This window comes from Protopterus annectens, chromosome 12.part0, assembly GCF_019279795.1.
Source record: "Protopterus annectens isolate FY-2018-M chromosome 12.part0, PAN1.0, whole genome shotgun sequence".
Classification (NCBI taxonomy): Eukaryota; Metazoa; Chordata; order Ceratodontiformes; family Protopteridae; genus Protopterus; species Protopterus annectens.
Window position 1 is genome coordinate 794,028,706 of NC_056746.1, and position 22,118 is coordinate 794,050,823.

Consider the following 22,118-nt stretch of genomic DNA (forward strand, 5'->3'; position numbering starts at 1 on the left):
TTTTGAGATTATATAATTTGGTCTGAAAATAGTCACTGAATTAGTTTTGCTTATCAAGGAAGGCTTTGTTGAATTGGGTTCTAAAAGTAGCATAGGAGGGGAAATCCACGTTTGAATTAAGATTTTTTGTTGCAGAGTTTAGGAACTAGGAGATCGAAACTGGTGAAGTGAAGCTTTGCTCTGGGTATTTGCACAGCCATCCTTCAGTGTGAGAAAAGTCTGTGATTGTTAATAGGATGTTAGGAAATGGCTTAGCAGAAAGGGTAATTAAAATATATTGATGTAATTCTCTGAAACCAATATTCCAGTGGCAGGGAATCAGTGTGCACATGCACACATCGGCAGATCAGCCTGCAAGACCAGAGACCCAAACATCAGATAAGTAAACAGAGCTTCCTAATAACAATGGCTTATTATAATGTTAAGCACAGAATCACTAGTGAACATGAAGTAACATAAATCTAAAGGTGCAGGCTACAAGATCAAATAAGAAACTGTTTAAATGAGTGAGTCTGGAGTACTCAGATAATGACCCCAGATGTACACTCACAGTTAATAACAGCTGGAAACATGAGGAGCACGTAACAAAAAAGTGCTACTTTATTAGGCTTTGGCTTTGTCTGTGTGCCAATACTGACTGGTATGTGTATCTGTGGAGCTAGTACCCTACATCACCAACCTAAACCCTAACTGGCACATATATCTGTGGAGTTGTTCCCTACATCACCCACCTAAACCCTGACTGGCATATGTATCTGTGGAGCTAGTACTCTACATGACCCACCAAAACCCTGACTGGCACCTGTATCTGTGTAGTTGTTACCCTACATCACCCACCTAAACTCTGACTGGCACATGTATCTGTGGAGATGGTACCCTATACCACCCACCTAAACCCTGACAAAAAGAAAAGGTTAAAAAAATATTTGTGTGCATGGTCCATACCAAACATAAAATAATTTTTGATTTGCAAAATAATAGTACTAGGGTTGAATAATGCTAATTCACAAACACATACAAAAGGAGTGGCCACTGACAGAACTTTGTGGCACCCTATTTCAGACGACACTGGCGTTCACACTGCTATTGACATATTAAATCAGCAAACTGCCCTATAAATGACAGTAAAAGTCAATTTGTCTTTGCGATTTACAGTAACAAAGTGCAAAGCTTTGTTAACAGGAGAATATGACTGACAGCAGTACAAATTTTACAGCAGTGGAAGAGTCCCCTCCCATCTCATCCCCCCGTATGCTGCTCACCTTTGCCAGTTTTTGTCAGTGTGTAATTTATAATTATAAATAAGCCAGTAAAAGGTATCCCGAAACTACATCATGTATCTGTGAAAGGTCCATATTAATTCAGATACTTGGTCATTTAAGAAATGCACCACATTTTAAAGAGTGGAGCTAATTAGCATACCTCTTAACTTTTATTATTTAGGCACAAATGGACTACTGTATTTATAAATGAGCCCTCATATTCACAGATGTAGAATGCAGAGGCATGTTAGCACTCTGAGCACTGTGTTTTAGATCACAGTTCTTAATGGTGGGTACAAATGTCCCCATTTCTTCATTATTTGTGCAAAGGAGTGCAATGTACATATAACATGTATCCAGTGTCCATTTCACCCCCCCCCACACACACACACACACACACACACACACACACACACACACACACACACACACACACACACACACACACACACACACACACACACACACACACACACATGTAGACCAACAGCAGCTGTACTATGCTGCTTTACATAACTGTGCACTGCAGTACATCAGAAGACATCTGTGTACATTTATTCAGACTAATAGACAGGAATGAATTAGCCACACTTTTGTACACGTATGTCCCCTGCTGTACTGTGCTGTTCTGTCATGTCTGACTGTTATTCATACACCTCTTACAGTCACTAAGCATAAAGGTGTACCCGGGCTGATTGCCATAGTTTGGAAATAAGGGCATCTGAAGCTGTGCAACCTCCCACTAGTTTAAGCCCACAAGCAACTCTGTATAGGGGAGGGGCATATTTTCTTGAGATAACAGATTTGCTTGCACCATAGGAAACTCCATGGCCAACTAAGCAAAAGAGGTAGTCAGCTGTTTTGTTTCATTTTGTTTTTTATGTTGCTAAGCAACATATTAACAGGGGAGGAGGATCATTGTACTGTCAAGGGTAGCATTGTGTATACTATGTAAATGCTGTCGCATAGGATACCTGGTCGTGACCAGCTGGTACACCAATGGCACTGCACTGCTGAATCATTTGCTACTGAAGAGGAGGGGATGTTTACATGTCTACTTTGTGCATGGAGTACAATGCATACACAATAGGATGAGATCACATTTGTGGTTTTGCACCTTTATGCATTACATTTATGAATCGCTACAGCTTTGTTATGCAGGTATACTGAATACAAGCCCTTCCCTACTGCGTACCAACAATTCTGAATAACGACCTGTATTATTAAATCATGTATTAGTACTGTGTTTCTGTACTTCTTCATTTACTGCCTGAACATGACACACAGCTGCATTACATTTTAACTGCACAACCACAGGAATCTTATTTCTGCTTGTACTCATAGGTACATTCTCTGAAGATACTGTTTGATTTTATGATGAACTTGATTATTCTCAGTAGTTATTGACTACAGACATACAGAGTCAGAAAAATATACAATTAGTAAAGCAGGTAATACTTTTAAGTACAGAGCTATAGAATATACCTGACAGCAAGGAAAGAAAACATACTAACAATAAATCTGGGAGTTTTAGATTACTAAAATGAATGATGAAGAAAAGGTACTCATACATTTTGCAAAACTCATTTCACAAGTGTGTTTCTTACGGACTTTAAATTAAAATCACAGACTAATGATGTAGTTTGCCATATCGTAAGCACTATTTGCAGTTGTTAAATTCCTATTGCACCTTGCTCCAAGGCAGAGGTATATTAAAGATATTTCAGGTTTGCACATTAACACTCCCCACATGCACGCACACACACACACACACACACACACACACACACACACACACACACACACACACACACACACACACACACACCATGTGTTCTAAATACTGCGCTAGACATGTGACATAGCACTCCTATTCTCATTTTGTAATAGTAATTTAACTGGGTAGCTAGAACACTGTCCATCACTTTGGATATAAATATTGGCCCATTTGGGTTCTATTTATTTATACTCTTTCTTGCTCGAATTATGGTCTGTTTTATACTATAAAGCTTTCTGCCACATAGCTATATTAAGTATTTAAAAATCAGTTTGCATTTCTAAATATGCTGCCTTTTGCTTAGGCATATTAACTGCCACTTTTCATTTTATATCACTTGAATGAAATTGATTTGTAGACTGTATTTTGCAGGCTACATGCTTGCCGACACTCTTGTTTGGAGGAAGCTACTGCTATTCCAGCGTGTCAGCAATCGTATTATATTTGCATACTGTTTGGCAGATTAGCAGCATGATACCATAGCAACAAGGGATACCACATTAGCTAACAACTATGAAAAGCACAGAATGCGTGACTCCATTTATTTTTCTGCTAAAACAAAACCCTATTTATTATTGGGTGAACTAGGAAAACAAAAAAGATACTAAATGCTGGAACTGTGAAATCCAGCAAACTTTTTTCATCAGTTTTTGATTCTATAAGCAGAAAAAGAAAATTACTGATGGCTCAAACTGCAGAATAGCTTCCCTTGTATTTAGTTATAAATTAAAATATACTGCTGTATTCTGCAGTCCATTTATAAAGTAAATTATATTTCTTACAAACATGCCATGTTGAAGAGCACCCTCATCATACAGCTACAGAAAACTAAAAGGTATTTGTAAAATCTGTTCTTACCTATCCAAAAGGTGGTGCTTCCTTTCAGTGTCTAATATATAGCTGCACTTAAGAAACATTATGTGTGCACCCTGTAATTATATCTAAGTCCCTCTCCTTGACCTAAATCACTTCTTGTTTGGTATATGAGCATTTATGAGAGCTGCAGAGCAGCCTCATACAATATCTGCATTTGCATAGCAGTCAATTTGAGAAATTGTAGTTTATTGGCCGTTTGGGTAGTTTTTCCATCTCTTTCAACTTTCTGGTTTAAAAGCCCACGTTTGCACTTGTTTCCCACCTTGCCTATAACTAGTCTAGTCCAGATACAGATTTGCTGTATACAGGACTGTTTGTAAGTTTCTGAGCAGTGCCAAAGTCTGCTCTTCAGTTTTTTCCTTAGATCTACTAGTTCTCTCCTCTCCTGCACTTTTACTAGCTTATTAGTCTAGCACTTTACCAGATTTCTTGTAGCAATTATTGTAGCATGCAAAAGTGCTACCAGCACTAAACGTTCTACAAAAAAAAACAGCTCCAGTACTTATTATTAATGCCCACCACTCCAGGCATGTCTAAAGGTCAGTTCCCTGTGCTTTCTCCTATTAGCCTGGTGAGCTTGTGCATCCTGAGGCAATGTAGCAACTGCCTCATGTACACTGACAACCCTCTCCTCTTACCTCCCAACACTCAGACTTAGGAGAGATGCACTTATATAGCCAAACTGGAAGCCATGCACTCTCCAACCAAGAACTGAATAGCTGGTCAAGAGGAGAAGGTCAACACTTGCACCACACCACATGGAGCACATAGTCCTCCAGAACACACACCAGCACTGCCTTCACATAAAGTCACAAACTGCACACCAACTTTCATGGAGGCTCTCAATAAAAATCTACCCAAACAGCAGAGACCTCCAAGGCAGAAATGCACACAACCACCACAGCACAACACTAATCACGAGACACATAACTCTCCTAAACAGTGTGCCACTCAACCAAAGCCCCTAACGCAAAACAGCAGTTTTCGGTTATTATTTTGTTTTGGTATTAGTTTTTGGGTTCTTTTGGTTATGCTACATTAGTTTTTTCTTGCTGTTTACTTGTCATGGATACCTTGGAAGAATTAAACCTATCTGGGACTGCTCTGGCCGAGGATACTGGAGCGGAAATTAGACAACTACGTGGGGAAGTTTCTTGTTTGAAAGGTGAACTAACGAAGTTATTGGAACTTCTGACACCAAAAGAGAGTTGTGCTACCACTGGGCATTCCTTCATTGGCGAACGGGTCAACTTCATACCTCCAGGATACAATGGTTATGGAGTATGTATTGAGGCAGGTTTGAATTACCCGCCAAACGCAGCAGTTTCCGGTTTTGTAGAGAACACTAGCCGCATAGGATATCTGAATGCGGCTTCTACTCAACGCAATGCAGAATTAGTTTTGGCTAATTCCCAACGTGAAGGGAATAATACTGACAGAGTTGGAAATAATAATTTTTTACCAGCAGCCAAGAGTTTGAACAATTCTAATGGCAACATACAAGTGGTTCGTCCAAAGCAAGGTACTGTACCAGATAATTATTATGACAATACAACTAGTGTCAGTAGAGAGCGTTTAAACAATTGTCTGGAGATGATAGATACAACTGGGCAGCTTGATGCCAACAACAGATTTGAACAGGTTTTCTCAAAAATGTATTTATTTGTTAATACTGAAAGTCCGCGAATGGAAGGTTCGAATGTTCATTCTTTACGTAATCATGGACATAATGCAGTCTCTTTAAAGGACTCAATTTTTCATCTAGAGAAAAGACTGTTTAAATATAAAACTACTGAGATAGAAATTGCATATTTTAAACAGTGTCTTTCATTGAAAATTGTGCCCCAAGGCTTAAGAGTTTACAAATTTCCTTTTAGTATTATATACACGGAAGATGTTATGAATGATTATGTACATTACTTTGATGAAATTGGGTTGGGGTTGATTAAAAAACTTTATTTTATTATGAAAAGCAGAATCAGGAAACTTTATTAGAAGTTCAAGACTTAGACAAAAAAGTAAAGAATGACCTGTTGTTTTCCCATTACAGTGCCTTGTATTTTAGGATGTTAGATAAGGTTGATAAAAGATGCTACAATATTTTTCAAAAGAAGAAATGTAAATTGGAAAGGGATCAAAAAAGTTATTCAATAAACAAGTATACATTTATAAAGGGGCTAGAACGATTGGACAAGTACAGGGTAGGCAAGGTAAATTTTTGGCACCATCTAGTCATTTGGCAGAGGGACAGACTATTGTACCTAGCTCACCCGGATATAGTGATGCAGTGAGAAACAATGGGAGATGGAATGAAAATGTAGATAACTCATACATTCCCCATAATCAGGAAGGGGAGGATTTTCCAGAACTCAGACGCTCACAGAGATTGGCACAGTACTATACGGAGAAAGGGGAGTACAGCAGACAGTATTACCCACACAAGAGAAATCATTATTAAAAGTCACTAGTCCCAACTTATCTTTGGATGCAAAGACAGTATAGTACATCAGAAGGAAGGATTTACCATATATAATTATTCAGATAGACATATTACAGATGATTATTTTAAATTGTTTTCTAAGGGAGTGAAGTTTATTCCCTCTACTTCAGGGAATGAAGCTGAAAATATAACAGCCTTAAAGTTTAATACTAGAAAACTTAATTTGGAAATTAGTTTGGAACATCAAGAAACAAAAGTTGACACTACCTCCTACAGTTACGTGTTACCAAAGAAAAAAAGTACATATAATCCTATTTTACACCCCTTAGTTGAGGCATACGAGAGGTTAGTTATGGAGGATATTTATAATATTTTCAAATACAACAAGAATAATAATTACTAGAATCTTACCAAGGGAGAATATGAATTGTTAAATGATTTAAAAATGGACAAAAATGTACAAGTTATGATTCCGGATAAGGGAGGGGGTGTGGTAATATTTCGTAGTAATGACTACTCTGACGAAATGTTAAATTTATTATTTGATAATAGTACATATATAGGGATTTCTAAAAACCAGATAAATATAGCATACTCCAGAACTGATTCTTATTTGGAGGAATACTTACTGGATGGGAGGATAGATAAGGACACCTATGAATTTTTATACAGAAAGGATCCACTAGTTCCAGTTTTTTTTGGTATCCCCAAGATACATAAAAACATAAATAAACCACCTTTTAGGCCAATAGTAGCGGCCAGGGGATCGAAAATTCATCCTTGAACTGTATTCATAGACACTTGTGTACAACATGTTATTAAGAATGTTTCACATTTACTTAAAAATTCTTGGGAGTTTTTAAAGAGTATCAAAAAAGAATATTTCAATAATAATATTGTCTTCCTCACGGTGGACATAAAGGATCCTTTTACTAGTATCCCCAAAGTAGAAGGTTTGACTTTCTTTGAGGAGGTACTTTTTCAATAATCAAGATTAGAGAATGATATAGTGAAACTTGTTTGTGAGCTTATGGGTACAATATTGGATAATAATTTTCTCTGGTTTGAAGGTGAATATTACCAACAAATTAAGGGTGTTCCTATGGGAGCAGCATGTTCACCAGTCTATGCCAACCTTGTTTTGTTGCGGTGGGAGGACAAATATGTTATTGGAGGTCCGTATTGGAGTAGTATTAAACTGTATTTACGTTATTTGGATGATATTTTTATTCTATGGACTGGCATGGAAGATGATATCCCTAAATTTATAGAATATTTAAACTCCACCACCCAATTTTTGGAATTTACATATCAGTACAATAAAAACTCTATCAATTTTTTGGATACAACAATTTTAAAAGAGAAAGAGGAATTTAAATCCTTGGTATATAGAAAGAAGACTTTTTGTAATGCCTATTTACATTTTGAAAGTGAACATCCGTTAGGACAAAAAATTAGTATAGTTAAGAGACAGGCAATAAGAGTTGCCAGGATGACTTCCCATAAAGAGGATTTGATTAAGGAATTTAATAATATTTCTCATATATTTTTAGAGAGGGGTTATCCCCCAGAACTTCTAGACAATATTCTTCATGAAGTGCATATACAATGGCGTGTTAAGTATAAACCTTTATTAGGAACTTGTTTAGAAGAGGAAACTAGGAGATGTGAAAATATTACAAGATGTGGAAATTTTTCTAAGGCTTGCATTTTGCAATACAATATGAATACAGAATTGGTTCGGGAAGCGTTTGAAAGGAACTGGAATATTTTCAGGACCAAAAAGGAAATTTTAGAAAAAGTAGGTCATAAGCCTAGATTTGTCAACAAAGTGGGCTATAATATTAAACAGCTATTAGAATGTATAATAGATAATATTAGGGAGGTTAATCAAGGTACCAGACCATGTGGCATGTGTACATATTATTCATATATAATAAAGGAGCCAGTAGTTGTTTTAAACAACAATGTTAGGAGTAAAGTAGTTTTTAAAAAAGGTAACTGTAATACAAGAGGGGTGGTCTATTTGGCTTGGTGCACGACAAGTGGACATTTTTATGTAGGAAAATCTGAACGTATGTTAAAAAACAGAATATACGAACACTTAAATGATATAAAAAATCAGAAAACCACAAATGCTTTATATAGACATTCTATTGTTTGTGATAATTTTGAAAAATATGTGTTTGGTATTCTGGAAACAGTACATATTAACCCGGGAGGGGGAGATTGGAAGAATATTTTATAAAAGAAAGACAGCCAGTGGCAATTTAGACTGGCAGCTATGTTTGCACTGGGCCTAAATGATTATGTTTCATTGGTACCTATGTTACAGGAAAGAGCTAACATTATATAGTTTTAATCATATGGATATGAATTGGACATGCCACAACACTTAGTTAAACATATTTCAAGTGGAAATTGATTTACTTCTTTATATATATAAAGATATATTTCATGAAAAAAATATCTATATTCATCTGTATAGTTGTTTATTATTTTTAATAATATATATATATATATATATATATATATATTTTTTTTTTTTTTTTTTAATTACTATTTAAAAGTTGTATGTGCTATAAATGGATTTACAAGGTGTTGAAGTCATTTTAGGAATGTAATTTATGACATATTTTTATGGTAATGTTTTTTTTAAATTAATTGATGGTGATGTCACAGGACTTTCAGTATTTAAATGTAATTAAATTGGTAGTTTGGATGTATTTCTGATGAAGTCTCACTTGGAGATGAAAGCGCTAAAATGTTGAATTAAAGTGTTTTTATTTTACCTCAAAGTGTACTCCATTGTTCTGGACAAGTTTTCGGTTATTATTTTGTTTTGGTATTAGTTTTTGGGTTCTTTTGGTTCTCCTAAACAGTGTGCCACTCAACCAAAGCCCCTAACGCAAAACAGCATGCCCAACACACTAGTCATAGGTGACTCGATAGTGAGGCATACTGATGTCCCACTCACTAGGTTGAGTATGGAAAAAGTAACAGTCAGCTGCCTGTCAGGCGCCAGGATCTGCCACATAATGCAAGCACTCAGGTCCCTCAACAACAGGTGCAAATATGACTCTGTCATTGTACATGTGGGTATGAATGACCTGAGACGTACCTCCCTGGACTGCATGAAAAGAGACATGGAGGAGCTCTCAGACTATGTAGCCCAGGCGGGTATGACCCTAGCCCTGAGCAACATCCTACCATCACCCAGAATGATACCACAGTACAAGCAGAAAATGATTGATTTCAATAATTGGCTAAGTTTCTGGTGTCATTCTAAGGGGATCCAGTATCCGTCTGCCTAGATAACATGATTGACAGACCTCGATGCTTTGCCAGAGATGGCCTGCATCTGTCACCCCTGGGCTTCCGGATACTGGCCAAGGCTCTTGCCACCTCTATAGTGCCTTTTTAGGTGGTGTTCCAAAGACCAAATTACCACTGTAACAGCTACAAACAAATGCAATCTGAGGGTCATGCTGCTCAATGCTAGAAGTCTAAATCTCAAAATGCACTCACTCTAGGCACTCCTTAATATGGAGAACATCGACATTTGTGCTGTAACAGAGACCTAGTTCAAGGCAGCAGGAAGCACCCCTGCACTACCAGGCTATAACTCATTCCACACCTTTCGGCCCCAAAACTTGGACAGAAGCTCCAAAGGCAGTGGTGTTTCCATATTCATAAAGGATGCGCACACCTCCAGACTGGTAACCCAACATAATGCATCTGAAATACTTCAGGTGCAGCTAACATTAAGTAAGACAGAGATTCAGTTTGTAGCCTGCTATAGATTCCCAACCATGTCCCAAGACTCGCACTCCATGTTCCTAAGCACCCTGGAGAATATTAGGGTCCAACCTAACACTCTCATACTGGGCAACTTCAACTACCCCTCCACTAACTGGGAAAACTATTCATGTACCAGTACACGTGCCCAACGTTTCCTGGAATTCATTAATTCCAATGCCCTAGACCAGCTCATTCTTACCCCAGTAGAGGTAGCAACATCCTTGAACTGGTCATTACTCACATGGGCGACCGTTGCTCTACACCAATAGCCAACTCCTCCTTGGTTAGATCCAACCACAAACTAATCACCTTGGAAATCTACACCCTCCACCCTGCAAAAGTAACCATCACAAAAAACTTCTCTAAAGCTAACTTTGGGCTCCTAAAAACAGAAGTGGCTAACTTCATGGCACCCATGCAAATGGAGATCAGTTGCATGACCGCCGAATCATACACCAATGCACTTTACAAATACGTACACAAATGCATGGATCTCGCCATATCCAATAGAACCAAGACGCTCTCCTCCAAAAAAAGGAAGCCAATCTGGTGGTCCCATGCAATAAACAAACTCTACAACAGAAGGAGGAAACTGATGCGGAATAAGGTCAATTTTCAAGACTGGAAAAACTCCCTTATCAGCCTCAACAAAAAGTTGAGATCCCTCATCAAATCCTCTAAAGCTAGCTATGAAAACAGAATTACAGCAAATTTGGAAAAAGGCTTTTATCATACCTTTACATAAAGGTGGCAATAATAACAATACTACTAACTTCCATCCCATCGCTATCCTGTCTCCCATCTCTAAACTCCTAGAAAAGTGTATCCATCTACAACTCCTACCATATCTCTTAGACAATCACTTGCTAACTCCAACACAGCATGGTTTTAGACCCGGTCATAGCACTATGACAGCCCTCCTCTCCTTCTTAGAAACTATAAATAAAGCCCGGGACTCTGGTCATATTGTTTCTACCCTCCTACTCGACCTCTCTAAGGCCTTTGACACTATCTCTCACAAACTACTTCTAATTAAACTCTCCCAGCTTAACATATCTCCTTCCTCTCTGAACTGGTTTTCTAGTTACTTATCTAATAGATATCAAGCAGTAAAATGGAAAAAGACCACCTCCTCATTCCTTAATACCCCAACTGGAGTTCCCCAAGGTTCCATACCAGGTCCTCTCCTATTTAATATATTCATAAACGACTTCCGCAATTTTATCCCTTTCTCTAATATCATCCAATATGCAGATGATTCAACTATTATCTGTTCTGCCACATCCATCCCAATACTCCAAAAGCTTACACAAGATGCATTCTCAACCACCGGACAATGGATGAAAGAAAACCACCTAGCACTTAATGCCTCTAAAACCAAATTAATGGTATGTACTCCCTCTAAACTCACCTCTATCAATACAAACACTTTTTCTATCACTAGCCATAACAACACATCCTTGGAATTGGTGTCAGAGGCTAAGTTACTTGGGGTCCAAATTGACAGTCAGCTTAAATTCAACTCCCATATTCAACTAAATATAAAAAAAACATCAAAAACTAGGCATGCTGTACCGACAAAATCATTACCTTACACCCTCCACTAAAATCACTCTCTCCACCTCATTTCTTATCCCATCTCTTTTCTATGGAGCCCCACTCCTAACTAACCTACAATCTTCCCTTAAAACACAACTTTCCTCTTGCTACAACAAAATCGCCAAGTTCTCTACCAGCCATAAGGCATCTACCCACCACTGTTCTTCTCTCCACAAACTAAAATGTCTAGAACTATCAAACCAACGCATCTATTCTCAACTTACTCTTGCACACAAGCTCATTTTCATACCCTCCACTGTCCATCCCTTTCCTCTGCCTTTAAAATGCACCTTCCCAACAGAGTACTAAGATCTAATAATCAAAACCTAATAGAATTGCACAAACCAACTCGTCCCCCAGGTAAAAATCTCCTATCCTATGGTCTAGCACATCTCTGGAACTCCCTACCTCCATCCATTCATACCACTTTAAACCACTTTATATTCAAAAAATCTCTTCACTCTCATCTGCTAACGCAGTGGGAATGCTCCTGCACCCTCCCTATCCCAGTGGGAATGCTCCTGCGCCCATCCGTCATAATGTACACTGGCATTTTCTCTTTCCCACTCCTTTCTGGGAACTTCCTAGTTACTGCCTCTCCTAACTCATACATTCCCCCCTTGTACTTACTAAGCTAATTATAAAAAAAATGTATTATTTTGTTTCCTATTTGCTAGCTTCCTAAGATATAATGGCTTCTCAGTTTTTCTATTGAAATGTTTCCTTTTCTAGTCTGTACCATCTGTAATGTTCCTCACCAGTATGTACTACCTGAAATGTTATGCTCTAAGCTGTATAATTTGTAAATATTGTAATCTAATCTAAAACCTATTGTAACCTTGTTTCTGGAGCTTTTCTCCCCAGGACTCCGTTGAAAATGAGTTCATCTTGGCCCAATGGACTATCCTGGTAAACCAACTGCAAATAAATAAATAAATAAATAGTAAAGACAACCACAAGGCCTTCTATAGTTATGCAAAGAATCGCCATGGCAATACCCAGGTTTGCTCTGAGCTGCTGCACAATGGTACCTCCTATACCAAGCCAACAGATATTGCCAATGTACTTGCCAACAGATTCAGTGCCAACTTTACCCCTCTCTCCCCCCAAAGGGACCAGTCACAATATGAGTAGATTGCCAGGCACCTATTATTACTGCTGCACAGGTTAAAGCAGCACTGTCTAAGGCCAAGAATACAGCTTCTATGGGACCTGACAATATCCCTGGGTGTGTTCTGCATGAACTACAGAGTGAACTGGCACCTCACCTGTGTGCTCTGTTCAATCACAGCCTTACCTCAGGCTTTGTACCTACCGAATGGTGCACTGCTACAATTATCCCTCTCCACAAAGGAGAAGCAACTACAGTCTCTCGGAACTATTGCCCCATTAACCTGACAAGTCTGATATGCAAAGCTGAGGAATGCATCATCATGTACCTAATAGACAAGGATATAGTGAGTCTCCAGTCTCTGGATCCCAGACAGTTTGGTTTTATGAAAGGTAGATCATGCCTGCTCAACTTGGTCAGCTTCGAGTCAGTCACCAGAGCTGTGGATGAAGGCAAGGTAGTTCATACAGCCTACCTTTATCTGGCCAAGGCCTTTGATACCATTCCCTACTCAGGAATCATAGAAAAACTCACTAAGCTAGGCATCAACCCCTGTATCACTTGGTGGGTTACAAACTGGCTCACAGGTAGAACCCACAGTGTGAAAGTAGCTGACTCCAAATCAGACTGCTGACCAGTCACGAGTGAAGTCCCACAGGGTTCAGTCCTGGGTCCTCTCCTGTTTGGTATCTACCTCTCTGAAGTCCAGGCCAACACAAAGGGAGTCTGGCTGACAAAGTTCGCAGATGATTGCAAGTTGGGAGCTATGATTAACTCCCCAAGTGATGTTGACATCCTACAGAAAGGCCTCACTGAGACCAATGACTGGTGTCAGAACCATGGCCTTAAGCTCAATGCCAAAAAATGTGTCATCATCCCCTTTGGGAAAAACCCAGTTCCCATGAATTACCACATCGATGGTAGTCCACTGAATACAGGAGGTGGTATAAGAGCTCTAGGAACACAGGTTGACAGCAACCTCTCTTTTGATCACCACATTGCCACTGTGGTCAGAAAGTCCTTCTATGTAGCACATCTCATTACTAAGGGTTTTGTATCCAGGAAGAAAGAGGTCATTGTCTCCCTCTACTCTTCCCTCATTAGGCCAGTCATTGAGTACAATGCCCCATTTGGCATGTACCTCACTAAACACCTGCAACAACTGGAGAGGCCGCAAAAGTACCTCACAAAGAGGATCCTAGGCCTTAAACTTTTGTCTTATATGCACAGACTAAAAGAACTCCAACTATTCTGTCTTATATCACCTACTTAGAGGCGATCTCTGCTTGACTTACAAAGCCATGTCTGACCCAGCTCTGTTAGAAATTCTACATCTAAAGAAATCCCAATCCACCACACTACACCACACACTCCAGAGACCTCAACCTCATTACCGCAATAAACAGAACATGCTGAAGAGAGAGGTTCATAACCCAGAGACTGTCCATGCTATGGAATAGCCTTCCCATACATGTCAAGCAGAGCATCTCACTTGCCCTCTTCAAGAGAAATCTTGATGAGTGGATGGGAAATAGAAAATTCACCCCAGGGATCACTCCAGTGGTTTTACTCTACAGAGGCACTGGGAACTAAGGTCGGGTGGCATGATGCCAGGGTAATCCTATGGGCTAGGCTTGTAAAGGCTCCAGGGCTATTAGCCTAGTACACACCTATGAACCTATGACAGTTTCTGTATGGCATACTATCTCACATGGCTGTAGCCAGTCTTGTGCAGTATATTCAGCTGAGTGAATTTTTACCGAATATTTCACTGAATTATTATAGCCAATAAAACCCAGAACACCTAGACCTATCCCATCTTATATGTTCGATATGTATCTGTGCATAGCACACATGGTTATAGAAATAGCTCGCTAATATTTTTTACATATAAGCGGCAATATTTGGAAAGATATGTACATTTTTAGACGTTGGGTAGGTGACCTGTAGAAACAGTAGGAAGAATGAGTACAGCAAATAAAGTTCTGGCTACTCCTCTGCTATTTTACCAATTTCTTCTGACTCTGTATTGGAGGCTTTCCAGAGTCTGTCAAACATTTATGAATTCTCCCAAGTACTTTAACCTGCTTGTTTTCTCAAGGTATCATTGACGGCCTGTGAGCAAAGTGGATTAAATGTGCTGCACTTAACACAGGTCTGGAACCATAGCTGACATCTGGCAGAGCATACATTGTATTTCCATGCTGCGTTTCTCTTCGGCAGTGGCATCCACCTCAGCACACAATCTTAGTGCATCTGCTTCAGATGCTCTGTAACATGACATGACTGTCTAATGATGCATCATTTCTCCAAATATTGGAATAGGCCCTTGTCCTTTACGTGTAATCTTAGCTATCTCCATGAAACACGGAAATTACTCAACTGCATATGAAAAGATAGACATGGATACTTCTACATGGGTGTACAAGAAAATTAGGACTGCTGCATACTTCCTCTGGTACTGCACACTTCCTCTGGTACAAAGGAAACCTTTATTTCTATTATTTCTTTATCACAGGACTGTAGCTTTATTCTGTTTCACTCAATTGCAGGTCATTTCAAGACTTAATTGTAAAGTACGGGATAAACTGGTGTTCAAAACAAGCTGTGGAATCAACAATAAAGGGAGAAAAGTTATTGCATTTGGAATCCCATTACGGACAACAAGAAGTGAATACACATGTTGAAAGGGCATCAGATATGCTTTCTGTTATAGTCAGGAGAGACATTGGCCTATCCTACCTCATCTCCATCCCATATTCCACCATTATTTTGTATTTCTGAAGTCTTCCTTTGTAATTTTTTATAGCTTTATATATCTAGGATTTCTGCAATGATAATATTTCATTAATGACTTCTGTTAAACTGCATATTATTTAAAGTATATTCTTCAGTCTTATGTGGTGATACAGAATTTCCATTTCTACTTCTTGCATCAACATTAGGCCTGTGTTATTTATTCATTTATTTATATTTCTTTATTGAGGTCGTGCACAGATTAATATTGACAAGTTTCAAGATCGGCTACTTATGAGACACCCAATCTTATAAAGTGCCTCTAAGGAGAGAGAACAGCTGACCTAAACTGACTGCTACCTTTGCTTCTGAATAGATTTCAGAATTCTAATAATCCTTTGGCTTATCTGTAACCTTGTCCTCTTACTACAGCCCTGTAGCTTATCTTTAACATTAACTTCTTACTACATCATTTTTTCCTCTAACCACAGTTCTCTGAATATTTTACTGTAGAGCTATTTACAGTAGTTGTCTGGTAATCACTCATTCCCTCTAACCAAAATGAGGAGACATTACACATAAGTTTTTTTCAGTATTTAAATCCAGCATACAAAGAAGGAAAAAAAAACAAATGCTATTTCATAGAAGTCAGATATCACGAAGCACAAGCAAGCTGCAGCAAGTGAACAAAATAAATTCAGCAACCAACTCATTGCAACAACTATTCTGATTGGTTCAAAGGACTGTATAATTTGTACCTGAGGTACAAGCTACCCTTTATATACTCTGCTATTAAACCAACAGCCACTTTCCTGAAAGTTCATACCAAAGAATTCTGCAATGATACAAAGATACATTTAAATATAACTGTTTCTATAATAACTTTGATTTCCTCTTGCTTTAGGCCAGACATGGATAGGATTTTGCAGTATGTTCCACTTAGTTCATGGGTTCATAGGTGTTTCCCATGCTAAAGACCACAAGGACCGTTTTAAGCCTAGCCATACAACCCAAATCTCTGACAAGTTCTCATACCCTTGATAAGTGTAAGTAGGGGGTTGGGAAATGAACCATTTACAGGCTGCCTGTGTCCATTAGAGACATGGGTGCCAAACTAGGGATGAATTTCCTGTTCCCCATCCAATTGTCCAAGTTACACTTGAATTGAGTTAGGGAGGAACTCTGCTTCACATGGATGGGGAGCCTATTCCAGAGAAGGGGTAGTCTCTGGGATGCACACCCGTCTCTCCAACAAGTCCTATTTATATTTCTGGCAAGGTTTAAGTCTTCAGAATGGATAATTCTGGTACTGTTTGTTTTGTGAATATACAAGAGATCCATCAAAGTGGGGTCTGACAATGCCTTATATGCCAGACATAAATCTCCCTCAACAGCCTGTAAGAGACAGACTACAAGGATAAGACCTGAGATGGTCTGCACAGGCCATGTTACTTATGACCTGTATTCTTTTAATGAGGAACCTCTGTATTCACTCCATTTGTTGGGTATGCCTGGTTAGGTACATACCAAAGAGGGCACTGTACTCAGTGACAGGTCTGATGAATGACGAATACAGTGAAACAATAACTGCCTTGGACCTAGATGCCATACCTTTATTTATAAGCTCTGCAACATAGATTGATTTCCTCACTACTGTAGACATGTGATGGGCAAAGGCTAGTTTACTATCTATGTGTCCCTAATTCCCTGACTACTGGGTCAACTCTAAGGGGTGTGTTGTCAATATAACAGTTATCAGGGATGGATGACTTCCCAAAGGGTACTTTTATGCATTTCTTAGTCCATGGCTCTGACACCAGTTATTTGTTTGTGTCAGCCCTTCCTGGAGAAATTTTTGTCACTGGAGGATTCATTGACAGCTCCTAATTTGCAATCATCTGCAAATTTAATCAGCCAGAGGCCAAAGTCAACCAGATTGAGTAGGCATGACCTGCCTTTGATGAAACCAATTTGGGTTGGGTCAGTGTCTGGAGGTTTCCTATGCCATTCTTGATCATTTACATGATAATTCTTTCCATGGCTTCGCATATGAGACTAGTGAAATTTATGGGTCTGTAGTTTCCAAGGTCTGTAGGTGCCCCACCTTTGTGCAATTCCAGAGGTCCTGATAGGTCATGTTTCATGCTATTTATAGGTTTATAGGTTCATAGGAGGTTACTAGGCTAACAGCCCTAGAACCCTTAAAAGCCTAGCCATATTTATCCTGAGTTGCCCCAATTGTTAGGTGAGTGAAGTTTGTAGAGGTAAGGATATATGTCAGTTAATACCAACGTCTGCTGTCCAGAAAGGATGTGAGCACCACCCCATGAGTGAATTTCCAGTCACCCATCCAGGTTGCTTTTGAAGAGGGTCAGGGAGGGACTCTGTTTCATGTGAATTGGAAGCTTGTTCCAGAGAAGTGGCAGTCTCTGGGAGATGTATCAATCTCTCCAGCATGACCTGTTCATGTCACAAGCTAGGTTAAGATCCCCAGAGTGATTGACCTTCCTGCAGTTTTATTTACAAATGTGTAGCATTTCCATGAGGGATGGGTCAGAGACTGCCCTGTAAACCAAGCACAGGTCACCCCCTTAGCATCCTGTAGGAGACATATTACAGTGGCAGGGCCTTCAGTCTTTCCGCATAAGACTTGTTTTGTGTACCTTGTAATTTCTTGGTGAGAAACCTCTGCAGTCTCTTTAACTGTTGCAAGTATCTGATGAGATACATGCAAAAAAGGAGCATTGTACTCAGTTGTTGGTCTGATGAGGGCTGAGTATAATGGAATTATAACATCCTTAGAATTAGACACAATGCCTTTACTTATAAGATGCACCGCATAGAAGGATTTCCTTACTACTGTGGATACGTGGTGGTCAAAGTGCAGATTGCTATCAACCTGAGTCCCAGATCACGTACCACTGGGTCTACATTTAAGGGGTGCTGTCCATAATGTAATTAGCAAGAATGTCAGCTTTTCCAAAGGGAATAATAATGCATTTTTTTGCATTTAGCTTTAATTCGTGGCTTTGACACCAATCATTTGTTTGTGTTAACCCTGTCTGCAGTATATGAGCATCACTGGGGGACTCAATCATTGTTCTCAATTTGCAATGCTCAGTGACCTTGGTCAGCCACAGGCCATCCAAGTTTGCCTGGACTTATGAGAAATAAATTCAGAACAGTAAGGGGCCCAGCACAGAACCCTGTGGTATGCCACTTTTGACTGGTCTTTTACTAGAGATGAAGTCATCCACTTTGATGGTATGTGTCCTGTCGGTGAGTCAGTTGACTACCCATCTGGTAATGTAGTGGTTAGTTCCCAATTGAGAGAGTTTATCTATAATACCAAGTGGGGTATTGTGTCAAATGCCTTGGCTAGGTCAAGATAGGTGGTATGGGCTGTCTTTCCTTTGTCCATGGACTTGGTGACATTCTCAAAGAAGTCAACTGTGTTTAACAGGCATGATCTACCTTTAACAAATCTTAACTAGGTTGGATCCAAAGTTTGTAGATTACCTTTGTCCTTGTTAATAAGATCAATAATGATTATTTCCCTGGCCTTGCAGATGAGATTGGGCAGGCTTATTAGCCTATAATTCCTAGGGTCAGTTTATGGTCTGCCATTGTGCAGAGAGAGAGATTAGTATTGCTGTCCTCCATTCTGCCAGAACATAGCCTGTTCTCAGGCTGGAATTAAATAGGGATCTAAGTGGATCTGCTAGGTCATGTTTAAAGTTGTTTAAAAGGCAACCTGGGATGTTATCTGGCCCCACTGATGCCATTTTTCTAGCCTTGGAGAGCATCAAGATGACCTACTCTCTTGAGATAATAGGCTGAGGAATGGTGGCACATATACTTTGGGGGATGACGGGATGGGACAGGGGGTGAAGTTTTCTCCAAATCTGTCAACTAGCAGATTGGCTATTACCTCTGGCTGAGTATGGGTGGTGCCATTTAGAAGGCACCCTGGGATATTGTGTGGGCCCATTGATGCAGTGTTCTTGGCATTAGAGAGAGCATTAAGGACCTGTTCCCTAGGTATAGCAGGAGGGATAAAATTTTAGGGTATTTCCTGAGAGAAGGTTGTGGGGGAAAGAGGGGGAAAGTTGGAGCTAATTTTGTCGGCCAGCATACTTCTCAACCTGGAAACATCAAAAATCTGGACAAGGCCCATGAAAAATAGGTACAAATCTATACACTGATTAACATCAAATTTGCATACATAATTATGTAATCCCGCCCACTCCAATGGAATTGTGGGATACTAACTTTCAAACACAAACTGAAGAACAGACAACCAAAATATGGCACCAGAGTCCCCCTGCAGCCATTCCAATGTCCCATTACCTGTCTATTTTGCCCCATTTACCATAAACACTAATGTGTGCATACTGCTTTACTTCTACAATGATTATTTAGACTTTATTTTTACATTTTATAGCACAATGCACAGACACTAATAGACATCTGCTAAACAAAGCTGCTAAACAAAGCAATACTGGCTCACAATGAAAATAGACTTGGCATTAAAACTTCTCGGCCCTTGAAACTCATTCATTGAAATAGCATTGAAAGACACACCACATCCAAGGAAAATGCATTTGCCCAGTGATGCATAAAGATTACCTTTGCGCTGTTTTCAAATCATTGGCATCTCTTCCATACAAAACAAGAGACATAGTAGCAGGCTGCCTCTCTCCCTTAGAGATACAGGTGCTAGACCTGGGGTGCATTTCTAACTTCCATGCACTAGTCCAGGTTTCTCTTGAATAGGGTTAGGGAAAAGCTCTGCTTCACACAGATGGGAAACCTGTTCCAGAAAAGGGGAATTCTCTAAGACATATACCTGACTGCTTTAGAGGTGGAGGGAAACTGGACCAACATGTGGATACTCACATGGACATTAAGAGAACTGCAATCTGCATACAGTTAGAAATCAAACTATAGCTGCATACAGGCTAGAAATTTGACATTAATATTCAATTGCATTTAGCTCTTAAAAATTCTCTACATTATAATGAAATATGTATCATGCCAGGCTTTCTTTCTGGTACCAAATAAAACATATCAGACTGTGCATTTTCCTTAAAAAATCTGTAGAAATATTAGTTATTATCCAGGATTGTCAATGGAAACTTTAAAAAAAAATCACAATAAGACAAACATTAACTCAATCACATCTTACAGATGTTAAAAGATACAGACCTTGACTAATGCATACTTTTAATGGTTTACCAGGAGCCCTTTTCTGACAATATCAAATTATAAAAGCATGCTTCAAACAGAAATAAGTAACACAAGAGGGAGGATGGCCTAATGGTTTAGGTGTTTGCCTTACAAACACAACGTGCAGGGTTTGAGTCTCACAAGGGATAATTGGTTAGGCTTAAAATGGCTCCCAGGGCAGTTAGCCTAGTATGAACCTATGAACCTATAAAATGTGTAAACAGTAAAGTGGTTCAGCAGAAATTCATGTTTTCAAATGGTAACATAAATCAGATTGTAAGGCATAAACTCAATTTTACATTGCTAATTATACCATGAACGATGATTAGTAATTAAAAAGCATGAATGTGATTGGTTGTTCATTAGTACATGTCAATGTAAATCAAGCATTACCCAGAGAATGAGGCCTGCTCCAAAAGCTCAAAACAACAGCAAACTGCTGCCACTGAAATCATTGTAGATTAAAAATACAGCTCATTTTCTCTGCACTACTAACAAGAGAATCTAAATTAGCAGCCTAAAAAACAAAACACAAAAAATAAAATACACCCTCTCTGCACTAAAAATATCCTGGAAATCTATATAGCATATTAAAAACATATGTTCAGCACACCTGCACTGTGTTAGTAAGGTGTGAGCATCCTTGAGTACACAGCTTGATGAGTACACATTCTAGTTGTAATCTACTCAGTCCAAGAAAAACAAACTGGCAGCTGCTATACTAAAACAGATGTACTATGGAAGTGACTTCACATACATAAGTGTGTGCATGAACACTAAGTGTATCAGGCATCACCCATTGTTAATCAGTGAGAAGCAGCAATGGATCAAAAGTTAAGTTCTCTAATACACTACCATTATTTTACAAATGTATCGAGCTTTTTTTTAATAATGCCATTGTATAATCACAGTAAATCATATCTGTGTATAGGCCCTACAGATTTACCCATGGCTAGTTGTGATTAATTGCACCAAATATGGGTAAATCCTACATTATCCACAAACAATGATATACACCTGTTTAACAGATTTCAGCAAAGTTAAAATGCTTGTGAAAAACTCATAGATTTAAGTATCTCAGCAATTGTAACAGACACAATATGAGCAGCAGTTTTTTTGGAGAATTGCCCTTACTCCAAGGTAAAACAATCTTCCACATAATATTTATACATATATGTGGAACGGAACGTGTGTATGTTGAAGTTATTTCATGCAGCCCATTTGCATAGCTTATGGAACACACCCCAAACCTTGCATTCCGTACAAGCTATAGAGCTAACCTTTCAA